Below are 18,166 nucleotides of genomic sequence, written 5' to 3'. Positions count from 1 at the left end.
GACACTGCGTCCTCTAGGTTTCTTGCCATGCTGCGGACGCAAGCTTCAGACGAAGAAGTGGATGACCGATGCCTACGATGCCTATTTATACTATAGTCGCACCGGTAGTGACGTCATGGCTGTCGCCGGCCAACGTGTTTTTTCACTCGTTCCCTCCTCAACCATGGTTACATAAGTAACCTGAGACGTTTTTCACTAAGCACGCATAAACGTTGTTTTCTCAAAAACACAGTCACGTACATACACGCTGCTCACATATTATTGTAGCCCAGTTTGTGCTGATTACAGTCTTATTAAACTTTAGCCATTAAAATGTTTATAAGCAACTGAAAAAAGCACAAATGTCAGGGCATGTCAAAACTTCTCCAGGGCCCCAAAACACCCTCAGACCCCAGAGAGTTAATAAAGGGGAGCTTGATGAGGGACAGACGAGTGAGGAGGATGAACTAATAATCACATAACGAGAACAGGAACATAACCAAATATGGGCACAAGGAACTAACTAATGAAAGAGAGACAGAAACAGGGTCAATGAACACATGAGGGATGAAAACACAACAAAACGTCCAAAGGGGTGTGACAACACGTAGACAGTTTTGAATTATTTTTTTATGTCGATATAAAGTGGTTGCATATTGTTAAAACCAATCGTGGTAGTGATATCTTTGTAGGACTGTTGACTCTATAGAACAGTGGCAAGGAAAAGCAAATGTCCGGCGAATATCGAACCCCTCTAGGCATTTACTATAACCCTGTAAACATTAAATTGAATAAATTATTGGACTTCTTTTTGTACTGCGAGGTAAATTTGCAGACGATCCCTAAAGCAGCCTAGGCGAATATCCAGCGAATATCAAAACGAACTTTACCGTGCTTGGTTTTCTATGGGAGAAAAATGCTTAGGTGAAACTTTGTGGTTTGTGTTAATATTCTGGAATCATCTGCTTATCTGTACATATTTTATTTGATTAATAAGACACCGAATTTGGTCATTTATTATGAGGCAATAAACCACGTTAAGTGTTAAGTTGAGATGTGTTTAACATGCAGTATTCTGGTTTCATCTGCTTGCCTGTTTATAGTTTGCAGCATCAGTAAGGTGTATTCTGAGTTTGGTCTTTTAATAGCTGTAGCTGTCGCAGAAAAGGTTGTATTTTCTTTTAAGTATTTCAGTCATTTATTTTGTGAAAAGGTATTTAGTTCACAAATGGTGTGTAATGTATTATGAATGTTCATTTGGAAATTGTATTTGAGTATTATAAATACTGGGTAATAGTGACACCTGCAGGTGAAATATGTGTAACGTTAGTTGAATTTGTCACGTGATCTAGCCATGTGAGTATCAGATCCACAATAGTGATAGGAAGTTCGGATCATTTTACCGACTCGGACCTTTGAGTCTCGTTCAGCAAAATGAACGAATCTTTTTTCGAGTCATTTCGTTTATTTCGTTCATTTTAGAAAAATATAATTAAAATGTTACATGTTTCTTCCCTAATATGTCTACTACTTACGTAAACATTGATCACACTACAAACAATACAAAACTGCTATAAGAAACAGAAAAGATTAATTCATTGTTTACCTGGGTCTTCAGTCTATGATTAGCTCACCTCACCTCTTATCTGACAAGTCTTCGGGTTTGGGCTTATGGGGCTGTCACGTGATGAATGAACAACTCAAACCCGAAGACTCGAGAGATGAACTAATCAATTCTCTTTCCGGCTCAGACTGCATTGGTTAAAGCTTATGGGGCTGTCACGTGATGAACGAATGACTCGGAAAAACCCGAAGACTCGAACCAGGTGAACTACTTGACTAATTCCAGTACAGAACCTATAGGATGTTGCGCATGCGCGACTGAACGAATCTCTCCCCGAGACGACTCGTTCTTCCCGAGTCACATTAAAGATTCGTTCAAATTGAACGAATCGTTCAAGAACGACCCAACACTAATCCACAAAGAAATGCACATGCTAAGAGCTGTTCGATTGTAAGATTATTTGTTAGAAGGAATGCCTACATAAATGTCCTCTAATGTCTCCTGGATTTCTGATTAGAAGGCGCACACGGTATGTTGTTTATTCTTTGGATTTCATCTGTTAATTTGCAAAGTTAATGTACTGTGTGTATTGATATTGGTTCAGTAAGAAGCAGACTTGGTTAAACTGCGGTAAAAACAGAAACACACTCACAGGTTATGTATCTGAATGTAATTTTATTTGTTTCAGTTTTTCACGGTGTCATGATGTAAAGATGTCAAGATGTTCATATCGAAAGGGTGTCACGATGTTCAAGTGATGTAGAAATAGGATCAAGATGGCAATGACGCCGATACTTATACTCTTTGCAAAGAAGACATTAAACATTAAGACATCAGTTGAAGCGTGATTCTTTTAATCAGAAGAAAACCAGTACAGTGAAAAACGTGTAATTACACCCCTGGAAGAGTGAAAAATGTGTAATTACAGCCCTGGAAGAGTGAAAAAACGTGTTCACATATCCCTGGAAGAGTGCAAGAATTCATCGTGGAAAAGGAAAGATCGTTGCCAGACCTCGATGTGAAGAGCATCCAGTCGAACTCGGTGGAAAATTGCAGCCATTGGTGAAAGAGAAGACGTCGCCATTCAAGGGAGCAACGCGATTTAGTCCCATTGAAACTCACTATTGCGTTTCGCCTGAGTGCATTCCTTGCCGTGCGGAAGAGCAACGCAAGAAGATATTGCTGCAGTGACGACGGATAGTCACAAGGAGGCAACGTTGCAAAGTTTTGGACAATTCAGTTGTCAATAAGAGCTGCTACCTTTGGATTCAAAGGTCAGACTGTATCTTTTCAGCTTGAAATCAAATTTCTTGGTTGATGTTACTTTAACATTTATTCTAGTTGTAATTGTATACAAATGGTTGAAACAAATATTTGCATTTGATCATTTTTTGAGTTGATAAAAGTGTGCAACTTTCATGTGGTACTACAGCTTGCTATCAGTGTTTAAAGCTGAATAATAGTGTGGTTTAAAGTAAGTTACCAACATGGATCAAAATAGATCAGACAGTGTCTTCGATCAAGTGATTCAAGCTCTTGAAGAGGAAAGGGCACAATTAGAGGGGAAATTAGAAACTGAAATTGATGTCTCAGACAGACAAAATTATGAGGAGCGTTTAGCTGAAATTAATGCAGATCTGGAAGTTAATAAAGCAAGATTCCAGGAATCATCCTTGCGAGTTGAGCAAGAATCTAGGCGATCAGAAAGAGAAAGTAGTCCAACAGAAAAAATGCTTGAGTTGAGACGTGACGAGTTAGCAAAAGGAGGACGGAAGTTTATGTTCACATACTTAAACTTTAAAGCTGAAGCTCAGTTTATCAGATCTAAACTGAAAGAAGAGTGCTCTAAATCCGAGCTAGACAATATGATGGTAACTGCAGAAAAATGTGAAGCAGAGTTAAAACAAATATATGAGAGTATTGGTGTGTTGAACGTCCCATCTCACTATATAAGAAGGAGAATGGATAGCTGCACTTCAGTTACTAGTGAAATAACTGCATTAATGAAGAGACGTTGCGCAGAAGTTGGCACTAAGGAGTTTGATGTGGAAGCTGTAAAAGAATCGCTCCTGCAGTTATTGCAAAGAGATGACGCTAGGTCAATTTATGGATCAACTGTGTCAAGAGCAGAAAGAGATAGTCAGCAGGGAAGTCATATGTCAACAAAAAGGGCGGAAGCAGCAGCACGCCTAGCTGCCAAACGTGCTGAACTAAAGAGAGAAAGGGACATTTTAGCACAAAGAAAAGAGGTGCTAGCTCAACAAGAGAAGTTAAAGATGCTGGAGGATCAAAGGGATCTTGAAGTTATGGAAGCTGAAATGCAGAAGAGGAATCAAAATTGAATGCTGAAATAGGAGACACTAAAGAGAAAAGCACTTTGCCTCCATGTCAGCATCCACTGCAACACAACAACTCTTCATGCTGCAAGGTTTCTCAAGAAACTTTAGCTCAGCCTTGCTCTGGAAATTAGCTAGAGGCGAAAGGAGATGAGGCTTTGTTAGTGAAAGCACTAAAGGAATCCCTGGCAATGACTAAACTTCCAGCTCCGGAGCCATTCACGTTTACAGGTGACCCACTCAAGTTCACCGAATGGCGCACTTGCTTTAAAGCTTTGATTGCAAACAATTATACAACCCCAGCACATAGGTTGTTCTATCTGAAAAGGTACATAAGTGGAGATGCACTTAGTGTACTAGAGGGAACCTTTTATAGGAGTGATGAGGATGCATATACGCAAGCTTGGGATGCCCTGAACAAGCGCTATGGGCACCCCTTTGTAATCCAAAGAGCATTTAGGGCAAAGCTGAGCAGCTGGCCAAAAATTGGACCCAGAGAGTCACTGAAATTAAGGGAGCCTAGTGATTTCCTATGCCTCATGTACATGGTTTGGGGGTTTTGGACGATTCTGAAGAAAATCAGAAATTGCTGCAGAAACTTCCTAACTGGGTAACAACTCGCTGGAATAGGTATGTCGCTAAAGCACTAGATGAAGAGAAGCCATACCCAAGTTTCACTGAGTTTTCAGAGTTTGTGGCAGAGGAGGAACGTATTGCAGGTAATTCTGTTTCCTCTCTTCATGCTTTAAAAAATGCAGATGAAAAGCCAGGGAAGGAGCAGAAACGTCTCAAAGCCAGCACTCTGGCGCAAAATGTTAAACCCATTACAAAGAGCTTGAGTGCACTGGCAAGAGAGAAAGGCTCCAAACCCAGCCATTCTGCCACTCAGGATAAGAAACAAATAGAATGTGTCTGTTGTCAGCAAAATCACTTTATACACAAATGTGAAAGGTTTGCGGCAATGCCTCTTGAGGAGAAGAAAAGCTTTGTCATCAACAACAAGATGTGCTTTGGTTGTCTCAGAATCGGTCATATCTCCAAAAACTGTAGAAAGCGAGCTACTTGCAACATCTGCAGGCAGAGTCACCCCTCTCCACTTCATGAAGAATGTTTTCAAGGAGGAAAACTAGAAGCTTCACCTGATGAAAGGGCTTCCACTAGCTTATGCTGTGTGGGAATGGTCAACTGTAATCGCACTTCAATGATCGTTCCAGTATGGGTCTCTTGTGCGACAAAGGATGGCCCGGAAACTCTAGTCTATGCATTACTGGGCACGCAGAGCAGTAATACATTTATTGATCAGGAAGTCTGTGATAAAATTCAAGCAAACACAGAACCTGTGAAATTAAAGCTGTCCACAATGACTGATAGGGCTTCAATTGAGAATTGTCACAGGGCAGCTGGACTAAGAGTAAGGGGTTACAGTTTGCAAGATTATATTGAGTTACCACCTGCATACACTCGAGAATACATTCCCTTGGAACGAGATAGCATTCCTACTTGCAAAAAGGCTCAGAGATGGGTTCACTTGCTCAGTGTTGCAAAGGAGATGCCAGATTTGTTGGATTGTCCCATAGGGCTTCTAATTGGCTATGACAGTCCGAGGGCTTTGAAGCCAACGACCCTGAAGTAAAGGTCCTAAGAACAGATGCCTGCGTAAAAGACTGTTTTCTTGAAAGACTGTCAAGATTCTCGGATTGGAATACAGCTCTCAATACCATCGCTAGGATCAAAAGACTTGTGAGCAGAGACAGGTCAATGTTCATTAGTGTAGAAGAGAGAGAGAAAGCAGCTCATGTGCTCATCAAGGCAGCACAAAGAGAAGCATTCGAAGAGGAATTAAAATGGCTCAGTCGAAACCCGGCTAAGCTACCAAAGAACAGCAAGTTATACCAACTTGATCCTGTCGTCCAGAATGAATTACTCAGGGTTGGAGGACGGTTAAGAAAGTCTAATGCAGCATTTGAGTTGAAACATCCAATAATTCTTCCTAAGGAAGGTGTTGTCACACAATTAATACTTGACCATTGTCACAAGAAAACTCAACATCAAGGTCGAGGTCAAACATTGAACGAACTCAGAGCCAGTGGCTATTGGATATTAGGTGCGAGCAAGGTAGTGGCCAAGTACATCAACAATTGTGTTACTTGCAGGAAGCTGCGCAGACCAGCTGAAGAGCAACGTATGGCTGATCTTCCAGCTGACAGAGTAGAACCTTCACCCCCATTCTCATACTCAGGAATTGACTGTTTTGGTCCCTTCTATACGAAACAAGGTTGGAAGGAATTCAAGAGGTATGGTCTATTGTTTATGTGCTTGAGCTCCAGGGCTGTACATTTAGAAATGTTAGAGGATCTCACGACCAATGCATTTCTAAATGCTTTAAGATGGTTCATAGCAATCAGAGGAGCCGTGCGACAGATCAGATGCGACCAGGGCACGAATTTTGTGGGGGCGAAGAATGAGCTAGAGAAAGGTTTGAAGGATCTAGACCAAGAGAGGATCTCTACCTATCTTGCAAGCAAACAATGTGACTTCCTTATGAATGTTCCTGAAGCAAGCCACATGGGAGGCGTGTGGGAACGCCAAATTAGGACAGTTAGGAGTGTAATGAACGCTGTTCTGGCACAAGCTAAAGGAAGACTGGATGACACCTCTTTAAGAACATTTTTCTACGAGGCAGTGTCAATTGTAAATAGTCGTCCGCTTACCACTGACACAATAAATGACCCCAAGTGTGTTATGCCTTTGACGCCTAATCATCTGCTCACGATGAAGACCTCAATGCCTCTTCCTCCTCCTGGCAAATTTGTCCGTGAAGATCTGTATGCTAGGAAAAGGTGGAGGAGAGTGCAGTATTTGTCTGAACAGTTTTGGAGCAGATGGCGCAAAGAATATCTGTCCAACGTAAGCCTCAGACAACAGTGGCATACGCCTAGAAGAAATGTTCACGTCGGAGATGTAGTAATCGTCAAAGAGGACAATATTCCCAGAAATGAATGGAAGCTAGCTAGAGTCGTTGAGACAAGTGCAGACGATGATGGTTTAGTGCGGAAAGCTAAACTCCAAATGGGTCAAAGTAATTTGGGAAAGAAAGGTGAACGCTTGACGCAAACATCTTTCCTTGAGCGTCCAGTTCAAAAATTGGTGATAATAGTTGAGAACAATTCCTAAACAATGACTGAATAATGCAAAATAGATATCTCACCATCTAAATAAGAGTTGGTCAAGAAGAATCAAGTAAAATTAAAATAATTCTTGTTACAAAGGTATTGAAAGGTGTTCAAAGGTTAAGTGACAGCTTATAGAAAAAATACCAGATTTATTTGATTTTGATCAGAACACAAATCTTTGTAATTTTGGTGGCAGTGTAGCTGTCGCAGAAAAGCTTGTATTTTCTTTTAAGTATTTCAGTCATTTATTTTGTGAAAAAGTATTTAGTTCACAAATGGTGTGTAATGTATTATGAATGTTCAATTGGAAATTGTATTTGAGTATTATAAATACTGGGTAATAGTGACACCTGCAGGTGAAATATGTGTAACGTTAGTTGAATTTGTCACGTGATCTAGCCATGTGAGTATCAGATCCACAAAGAAATGCACAAATGCTAAGAGCTGATCGATTGTAAGATTATTTGTTAGAAGGAATGCCTACATAAATGTCCTCTAATGTCTCCTGGATTTCTGATTAGAAGGCGAACACGGTATGTTGTTTATTCTTTGGATTTCATTTGTTAATTTGCAAAGTTAATGTACTGTGTGTATTGATATTGGTTCAGTAAGAAGCAGACTTGGTTAAACTGCGGTAAAAACAGAAACACACTCACAGGTTATGTATCTGAATGTAATTTTATTTGTTTCAGTTTTTCACGGTATCATGATGTAAAGATGTCAAGATGTTGATATCCAAAGGGTGTCATGATGTTCAAGTGATGTCGAAATAGGATCAAGATGGCGATGACGCCGACACTTATACTCTTTGCAAAGAAGACATCAAACATTAAGACATCAGTTGAAGCGTGATTCTTTTAATCAGAAGAAAACCTTGAGGAGCCGTTACAATAGCTATCATTGTGTTAGTCCACTGAACCGCGTGAAGCGTTTTCTTTGTAACTTTCTTTCTTTCTGAGGGAAACCACGTAAAACCTTGAGCGTTACGTTTATATTCTGAACTCATCTGCTTGCCTGTATAGTTTGCATCATCAGTAAGGTGTATACTGAGATCTGAGGTCTTGTTTATATCACTGTATTAGTTCATTGAGGCATGTTAAGAGTCGTTGGGGAATCCTGGAGTGTGACGTCAGATGGAAACCCCAGTATTACTACTCAGCGTCACACAAGCCATGATACAAAGTTATGGAAACTAATCAACTGAAATCAATATCTTAGATGTAATATTAGTATATCAGCGTGGGGTAAAATAGCATTATAATCTCCTTTGGTAGAGAAAGCTGCTTACATGTGGCTAGACGGAAAGTAACTGCGAAGATGCTGAATTAAACATAAACACAGCTTTTGAGTCTTAATCAGGTTTTCCGCTTATACATACTGGCCCTGATAATCATAACTTCTACCACTTGCTCAATTTCTGCAGATCAGTTTCTGTGAATGAATGACTTGCTCTACCTGTTGCTTTGGTCTTGTGCCACCTGCTGGTGAGCGACTAACAGCAGATGCAGATCATGCATCGGTACTCTACTGCTATTCCTGCAGTTCCTGGATGTGCAATGCTGAATTTTCTGCCAAATTTGAACCACTGAATTTATGGAAGCAAATTTGTAAAGTTAAATAAAATGGACTGAAAATTGCCTGTCGAATATTATACATCGTATTTTTAAACAGATTGAATATTTCAAAAGGGAACTCTGGAAGGTGAATATGAATTATTGAATTTTTAATTATGAAAATGTGTGTGAAATGTTTTGAATTTAAATATTCACAGCTTAACCCTCTGGGCCTCTTCGTTTAGGGGTCACACTTGGCTCCTACACGGCCAAAAGTGACCGAAGCCTTGAAATATAACTTTTGTTTTCTTGAGGAAAATCAGTGTAATACATTTTTGTTCAATAATATTTGTTGATTATCGTTTAGAATTTTGAGGGGATTTTATAATACTATGCAATATTTATACAATTTTAATGAGCTATTTTTTCCATTAGAATTAATATATTTGTATTTATTTAATTATTTATTTATTATTTTTCAATAAATGCAATATTTCATATTAAAACAGAGTGAAAACATTTAAAATCCTTTTTTGCAGTCTTACCAGTCATTTCTCTCTCTGTGTGTGTGTGTGTGTGTGTGCGTGCGTGCGTGCGTGCGTGGGTGTCTATTTTGCACTCCTGATATTTTAGAGAGTCACCCCTTGATTGCTGTGCACTTTTTTTTGCACAGTGGCTGATTTGTAGTTTGTACCACCAAACGATTCTCTTGAGTTTTCGTATTTCCCATTCATTTCCTATGTTGGTCATTTCTGACCGCGAAGGAGCCAAGTGTGAACATTTTTTTTGGCCCGTTAACATATCCGAATTATGTCCATGATTTTTTTTTGTGTGTGTGTTCACATAGCTAATGTGACAAAAGTCACCAAGTGTCATCTCATTCCAATGAAGCCACTATTTTTAAAATTTCTAAATATAATTTTTTTTTGGTCAGAAATAACCAAAGAGGCCCAGAGGGTTAAATAAACAACTATATTATATTTCAGACCCTAAAAATGCAAGCCCTGTTAATGCAATGCATAATTTTTTCAGTTAGTGTAATTCAACATGCTTTTTGCTTCAAAGACATTTGTCATTATTTTTCTTGCATACGCTTGAACAAACTTTACTGTTTATCACAACAAAGGGCTAAGCAAGCGCATGACACTGACAAGGTATGCGATATAGTACGAGACCAAACGCGACTATAGTATTGTTTTTTTTAATGTTTTTATTTTTTGTATTTTCATTTTTCAACTAAATTTCAGATTTATTTTTAGTATTCTTTGTAGTAAAAAATAAATATTGGCTCAGGTAATAGGCTAATAAGTACAATTAGAACAGTCTAATCTTTATTAAATTTTCAGTAAGTTTCAGTAAGTAATAGTATGGTTTAACTTGTTTTATTTATGTAAGTTACATATCGCTCTGGTTACTAACGTAACATCTGTTCCCTGAGATAAGGGAACGAGCGTCGCATTGAAACGCTTATGGGGAAGTTCAGTTTACTTTGAATTCTGAAGCCTGATATGTTCACATTCGTGTAGCTGCACGAACAAATGGCGCTTCAGTCCACCAAAAGGGGTGGGGCCGACATCTATGTATGTAGGCTCTGAGTGCCATTTCATCAGAATCTTTCGACTGATAGCGGCAGTCATTGACTCACATGCAGCCTTATAGCACAGCAGTTTATGCAACACTCATTCCCTAGTCTCAGGGAACCGAGATTACGTTAGTAACCAGAGCTTTCCCTTTTGAACAGTCTCTCCCATTGTTAACACACTTATGGGGAATGCATCCAATAGCGCCGTACTATAAGAAAGTGCAGAATGAAGCCGCTTTGCGAACCCAGCCCTGGAACACCCGTAATGAAGGCTCCTAGAAGCATGAGCCAATTATAAGACCCAATCCACCAGGCTGGGGTCTACATAACAAGACCTTCTCCACTTACAGAGGGGATTAGGTAAATTAGACAGACAAAATCCATGCCTGAAGGGCAGGGACGCCCAAGTTATAAAACCTGGTGAAGGTAGATGGTGAAGATCAGCCTGCAGCCGCACAGATATCACCAATAGAAACTCCACTGGACCAAGCCCAGGAGGAGGCCATTTCTCTAGTGGAATGGGCCCTTACTCCAATAGGACACTGTAAGCCCATTGAGGCATAAACCAGGGCTATAGCATCAACTATCCAGTAAGTCTCTGCTTTGTGACTGGCAGCCCTTTAGTGTGGCCTTTGAAGCAAACAATAAACTGCTCTGAATGCTGGAGGTGGCTAGAGCACTCTACATACATTACTCATAATCCTTCACACTCCGTCACCTGTCCCTTGTCATTAATTACTACCACCTGCAGCCACTTTCCTTCAACACATAAAAGACAGTTAATTTCATTCACTTATGGACTAGTCTCAAACACCTGCCTGTTGCTTCTAGGACTCCCCTTTCTGGATTACCTTCATTCTCTGGGATGCTATTGAATCTGGACTGTTGTGCTCCATCCATTCAGCTATTATTAGGAAAGTAATTGACTATTACTCTAGTTCTGCAATTTTTTGAAACTGTTTGTGCTTGCACTCATCATCGGATGATTTATGGGTTTGTAAATAATGAGTACGTTCACTTACCTACCTTGTTCTTCTCGCTCCAGTTTGTGACAGTAACAGCCAGAAGGCTGATGACTTGTGCTCTGGGAGACCGTTTGAAAGGGAACTCCTCTCTTCTGATAATCTTCTCTCTTCTGAAATCTCCCATTATAATCAGTGAAGCTGACTACACTGCACTTTGTTGTACTTATAATGTATGATTATAATGAGAACTTGTGAATGTATAGCTCTGCTCAATCATTGTTCTCATGCTTGAATAAAACTCAGTTTTGAGCTGCACAAAGTGGATTTTGAATAACTTTAAACCTGATTTGTTTTTTACTTCAGTAACTCGGAGGGTGCCTGCATTGACACTTCCCAGCAATATTAGTGGTACAGTGATACTACTTATTATCTTGATTCTATTGCTGTCTCTAGGGCTGACATTTAGGGCTGTATGTTGTGATCTTCTCTAGCGTAGCATTCCTATTTGAATTATAGAAATATGATAGTGTTATGTGCATGCCAGGTTAAAGAGATGGGTTTTTAATCTAGATTTAAACTGACAGAGTGTGTCTGCCTCCCGAACAATGCACCGTTGATTTTGATATTCTGGGTATTATCAAATGTGATAGTGTGTTATGTGTATGCCAGGTTAAAGAGATGGGTCTTTAATCTAGATTTAAACTGACAGAGTGTGTCTCTCTTCCAGGGTTTGGGTGATAAATAGGAAAAGGATCTGCCGCCTGCTGTTGATTTTGATATTCTGGGTATTATCAAATGGCCAGAGTTTTGAGATCGCAGCAGATGTGAAGGACTATAATGCAATGAGAGCTCGCTCAAGTACTGAGGAGCTAAACTATTCAGGTAATCAAAATATGCCAGATGTTGTGCATGAAACATCTAACACACTTAGAATTAATAGCTTCCTCAATCTCTTTTAATGTGATAGATGCATCACAAAAATGCTGATCTGAAACATTCAACTGTTTTATGTTCGGTAACGACTGAAAAAAAATCATGTTGTTGGGATAATTTGGAAGCATCTAAGTCGCTGTAAAATTAGGCACAGAACGTTGCAATACTTTTTGGGTCATCAGTAATATTGCCATCAACCATTAGTTTTTTTTTTTTTTTAGGTTATTTTTAGTTTCTCTTTCCAGTCTGAAAAAAAAAAGATAAGAAGTTTATACATTCTCCTCAAACCATTTCATACGCAATCTAATAAATGCCCCTTCAGCTTTGTTTATATATGTTGTCTAATTTGAGTCGTAAATCAGCCAGTTCTGCTTATTTATAATCAAGTAAATCATCTACATTTTTAGATGAGATTCTTGAGTTTACATATAACAATTTTTTCATCTATTCTTTTCTTTATTGCTAAATCACTACAAAATGTTCTAATATATTTGCCAATTCCACACTTAGTAAACTCCCAGTAGTTACTGTAGCTGTTGTCGTCTCTAACTTTATTCCAGTTTTTTTTTTTTATGATCTTAATAATTTAATCTTTTACCTCATTATAAAAGAGAACTGAGTTAAGTTTCCAGTAAGAGGAAAACCCACATGATCAGAAGCTAGAAGGTGAGTGCGAATAAAAATGCTCTTATTGTCAGATAATGGTAATGGAAAAATATCTGTAGAATTATTGCATAATTCCTTAGAAATCAGCCACAAATCAATTCGGGACTAGGAGGAGAGAGAGCTGTTGCACCATGTGAACCTCTTTTGAAAAGGATGCAACTCCAACTATCAATTAAAGAGAATCTTTGCATAAACATTTTCATATATCGACAATAATTGTCTGGGGGTTTTGGAGGCCTCTATAAATACTGCTGCCTAGAGCCACATTAAAGTCTCCACCAAAAATAAGCATGGAGTTTGGGTATTTAGTCAGTAGGTTTAACACTTGTTCCTCATAAATGCTTCATTTTCTTTTTGCTGGTTATAGCCATAAACACAAACAAGAATGTCAAATTTGAAATTTCAATAACAAGGCAGATATAACAGCCACCTAAATCACTTGCATGGAGTAAGATCTTCCCTTTAAACTGATTTTTTAAGATGCATACACCGGCTGAATATGTCGTGCCATGAGATATCCATAAGTCCAGGCCCCACTGTGACCTCCAGAAATTTAGGTCCTCAACAGATGAATGACTTTCTTGCAGGAAACAAAATTCAGAATTGAATTGTTTGAGATACAAAAAGATAGCTTTTCATTTAGTAAGATTTCTTATCCCTCTGGCATTTAAAGAAACAACAGATAAAGACAAAGTAAAAGAAAAAAACAACAAAGGAAAAAAGTTAAACAGACAAAAGTAAGCAAAATAGAAATAAAAAAAAAATAAAAAATTAAAACAAATTATTACTTTGGGACACCAGGTTATAAGTCATCAGTGTATAAGTTATATTTTTTATTATATTAATCATTTTGTATGTGGGGTTTAAACAAACAGTGCTATTATCAAAAGTCACTTCTGTGTTCCACATCAAAAAGCAACGCGACCACTGGAATTATATAAGATCAGGATTTGAACACGGCTTTTTGCACTATGATAAACACACACACACACACACACACACACACACACACGAGAATATTAGAAGCGAGAATTAGCTTATTAACTGAGCTTATTAACTGAGACTGCAATAGTTATTAAAACAAATGCATAGATTAAATTGATATATTATTTATTATTTACAAAAGAAATGCAGTATTGTCAAATTAATACAGAGATAAATGTATTTCTATAATCATCATAGGAACAAAAAAAATTTTTTAGAGGGCTTTTAAAGGTATTCTAAACATGCAGCCAACACTTTTTGAAATTGCACATATGTTGAAATTTGATATTTTTGTTGATGAACAGTCAATAATTTCAAATTTCCTGAGTGAATTTAACGGATAGGCTACATTCCTGCATTTAAATGCAGCTGCATGAAAAAGAAAGGTTTTATACTAAATTTGCTTGTGTAAAACCTTGTGTAAAAACATTTGTGTTTTTCTTTGATTTTCCGCCGACTGCAGCTGTCACAGGCAGACACTGATGAACTACAATCCCACACTTCTATAACTCTGGGGAACAAACCGAAATCTTCAATAATGCCACAGAATCACCACTTTCTCAAAACTGTCTTTATTTTACAAAATTGAAATCAGAAAGCTACTAAAATATATCAGGAGTACATAACACTCAATAAAAATCTTGATAGAATAAAAGTACAACACACTAATTGACACCACAATACACTTACAACAGCCTTGATGAGTTAGCTGTATGGGAAAGGAACAAAAGTACTGAAAGAAAACCCACAAGAAATCTCACTAAACAATTAACATACACTCCAAAGCAAATCAACTTCGCAATCCCTGCAGAGGCTCGTCCAAGAATGACCGATTCATCAGCTCTCAACTCGGACTCCAATCCAGTGGCTTCTTATTCCCCGCCACAAAGACAACGCAATCAATTCCTCGCTAACACCTCGTGAATACAAATAGAGAGAAGGAAAGAGCACTTAACTGGCCGGGGGAGCCAGGAATAACTCACCCCTCCCTGTAGACAACAATGGCGTCCTCGATTGGTTTATATTTATCCCCTTAGGCTGACCACACACAAATTCATTCACAGCTGAATGTGTGTAAGATGTTGCACTACACATAGCTCTCACTGAGAATACTTATTTCTCTGAATAAGTTTAAAATGAGTGTGTTGTAGTCAGCTTTGGTTTAAAAACAAGGTTATGAATGAATTTGGATGGATCTTTGTGATCTCCCTTCACCCATTGCTGCTGTATTCGGAGGTCCTAAGGAATTTTTATGGTGGTCACAGGCCAAAACCTTGGGAATTAGATTCTAGATGGGTGAAGGGCAGAAACTGCATGTGGACCATGATCCAAACAAAATGTAGCAAACCTTTCTCCACTGTTGTGGTCAGAGAGGGGTCCCGCCATAAAACTGGGCCTTGGAATGTTCTGTTCACCACAATTCATTTGTAGTAGTGCATTAAGGTAGGGAGGAGTTCCAGTGGTAGTCCTGAAAGCCAACATCAAAACCTTACATTTGAATCTGGCCACAATTGGGAGCCAGTGGAGTGAGATCAGGAGGCGTGTGACATGAGTTCTCTTTGGCTGATTGATGTAGCAAATTAGCTCAAAATGGGAAATGTATATAAATAATTACAATTAATTGTAATTAAGTACAGTTGTTTATATCAGCTGCTAGTAGACTGTAGACTGCAGCAGAATTAATACTACAATCAACTAATTTGTTTGTCCAGCGAACATTCAGTGTAGTTTCGTATCATTTCTAAGACATGATATTTCCTTGGCCACAGAAAATAACTTTCTTACAGTATAAATGCATACAAGCATGTAAAAAGCTCGGATCATAAAAGGGACATTGATTTACAAGCTGTGACAGAATCAGAAACTTTTTTTTTACATTTTTCAAATGTAATTTGTGCACAAAAGTTTTATTTACTAAACACTAACACTCGAGCCTCCTCCCAAGGTCCCACCCCGTCCCTCCCTCTGTTGTTTCTATGGCACGAGGATGCGCCTTCCGGGAGGGGGGCGATATGTCAGGATTATGGACCTGTCTGTGTGTGTTTTTCTCCCCATGTGCTCTGTGACCTCTGTGACCTCTGTGACCTCGGCTCCACTGCGGCCTTCCGGATCCACACCTCCGCATTGGTCGCCGGAGCCATCTGTTCCGCCTTGGCCCTTCGAGAATCACCACTTTCTCAAAACTGTCTTTATTTTACAAAATTGAAATCAGAAAGCTACTAAAATATATCAGGAGTACATAACACTCAATAAAAATCTTGATAGAATAAAAGTACAACACACTAATTGACACCACAATACACTTACAACAGCCTTGATGAGTTAGCTGTATGGGAAAGGAACAAAAGTACTGAAAGAAAACCCACAAGAAATCTCACTAAACAATTAACATACACTCCAAAGCAAATCAACTTCGCAATCCCTGCAGAGGCTCCTCCAAGAATGACCGATTCATCAGCTCTCAACTCGGACTCCAATCCAGTGGCTTGTTATTCCCCGCCACAACGACAACGCAATCAATTCCTCGCTAACACCTCATGAATACAAATAGAGAGAAGGAAAGAGCACTTAACTGGCCGGGGGAGCCAGGAATAACTCACCCCTCCCTGTAGACAACAATGGCGTCCTCGATTGGTTTATATTTATCCCCTTAGGCTGACCACACACAAATTCATTCACAGCTGAATGTGTGTAAGATGTTGCACTACACATAGCTCTCACTGAGAATACTTATTTCTCTGAATAAGTTTAAAATGAGTGTGTTGTAGTCAGCTTTGGTTTGAAAACAAGGTTATGAATGGATTTGGATGGATAAGGTTTGGAAGCAAACCTTTCTCCACTGTTATGGTCAGAGAGGGGTCCCGCCATAAAACTGGGCCTTGGAATGTTCTGTTCACCACAATTCATTTGTAGTAGTGCATTAAGGTAGGGAGGAGTTCCAGTGGTAGAACTAATATGGACTACAGCAGAATTAATATTACAATCAACTAATTTGTTTGTCCAGCGAACATTCAGTGTAGTTTCGTATCATTTCTAAGAAATAATATTTCTTTGGCCACAGACAATAACTTTCTTACAGTATTAATGCATACAAGCATGTAACAAGCTCGGATCGTAAAAGGGACATTGATTTACAAGCTGTGACAGAATCAGAAACTTTTTTTTTACATTTTTCAAATGTAATTTGTGGACAAAAGTTTTATTTACTAAACACTAACACAAACACGTCTAAACAAACAAACATACAATCACTCATACATGGGGGAAGGACACAGACTGAATGAATGAAACTGTTAGAGAAACAGGGAATTAAGCTACGAAAAGGAGTCAGTTAACCACCTGAGTGAAACCATCATCGCCGTTTTACAACAGGGTCTACAGCTTATACTAAATCTCTGTTTCGTTTAGTTAAAGGTGCACTAAGCAATATTTGAAATATACCACAGTATTGACCACAGTGTCGGACTGAGTCAGCAGTAAGGGGCCTGTCTAGTAATGATAGGGAAAAGAGAGTGCTCAGTGAGTGCATGGATATTAGCAGACCGACTATAGATAGCGAGAGATGGCAGATAAAAAAAGAGGAAAATTTCGAAGGAACAAAACATTAAAAAGAAGGGTTATGATCAGGCTATGTCAGGATTATGGACCTGTCTGTGTGTGTTTTTCTCCCCATGTGCTCTGTGACCTAGTTTTCTCCCTTGTCTTATTGCTTCATTTGATTCACCTGTGTTAGTTAATTATCTCTCGTTAAATTTAGTATTTAAAGTGTAGTCTGCCTCATCTTTCCTTGTTGGGTCTTGAACGTTGTGATGTGCTATGTGTGTTCCTGCCTGCCATATGTTTAGATTAATAAAGACTGTTCTATTGGAATTCTCCCTCGTCTCCGCATTCCTCGCTCCTCAAAGTAAGGCATTCGTGACAGAAGACCCGACCTGCAAAAACTTTATTTGCGTTTACCCCTCCGTTTGTTTTCCACGTTTTGTTCAGTGTTTTGTTTTCTGTTTTCCCCATGGATCCCCTCGCCTCAATCTTCACCTCCCTAGCCCGCAAGGATCTTCCCCTCTTGGAGCATGCGGTTGAGTTCAGCCAGCTCGCCGTTTTAACGGCGTTCGATGAAGTTGCGCTTAACTCACTCTTCTGGATCGGGGCAAATTACCACCGCCCTGTCGACCTCCCTGAAACCACCAGACTGAGGTGGAGAGAAGCTATTATCCGGTGTCTATCCCCAATCCAGAGCACAGCCAGTCCCAGAGCCCAGCCCACTATCTCCCCGCTGTGCGGAGCCCAAGCCCGAGCCCGAGCCCGAGCCCCACCGTGACCGACGAGCCATCGCCGCACGGAGCGACAGAGCTGAGGATCGCCGCGGAGCCGATGCTGCAAATGATGTCAGACCAGGTGCGAGTGCTGGCTACAATACCCACCGCGAGGGAA

General features: G+C 39.4%; 1 protein-coding gene across 1 annotated transcript in view; it reads left to right on the top strand.

Annotated features, from left to right (window-relative positions):
- adprh (ADP-ribosylarginine hydrolase) overlaps positions 1–18,166 on the top strand; it is a 125,154-nt gene that overhangs the window by 27,543 nt on the left and 79,445 nt on the right. The window lies entirely within an intron of this gene.

This window comes from Sinocyclocheilus anshuiensis, unplaced genomic scaffold (genome assembly GCF_001515605.1).
Source record: "Sinocyclocheilus anshuiensis isolate Anshui unplaced genomic scaffold, SAMN03320099.WGS_v1.1 scaffold2890, whole genome shotgun sequence".
Lineage (NCBI taxonomy): Eukaryota > Metazoa > Chordata > Actinopteri > Cypriniformes > Cyprinidae > Sinocyclocheilus > Sinocyclocheilus anshuiensis.
The sequence above is the reverse complement of the archived record's forward strand: the minus strand, read 5'-3'. Positions and strand labels throughout refer to the sequence as shown.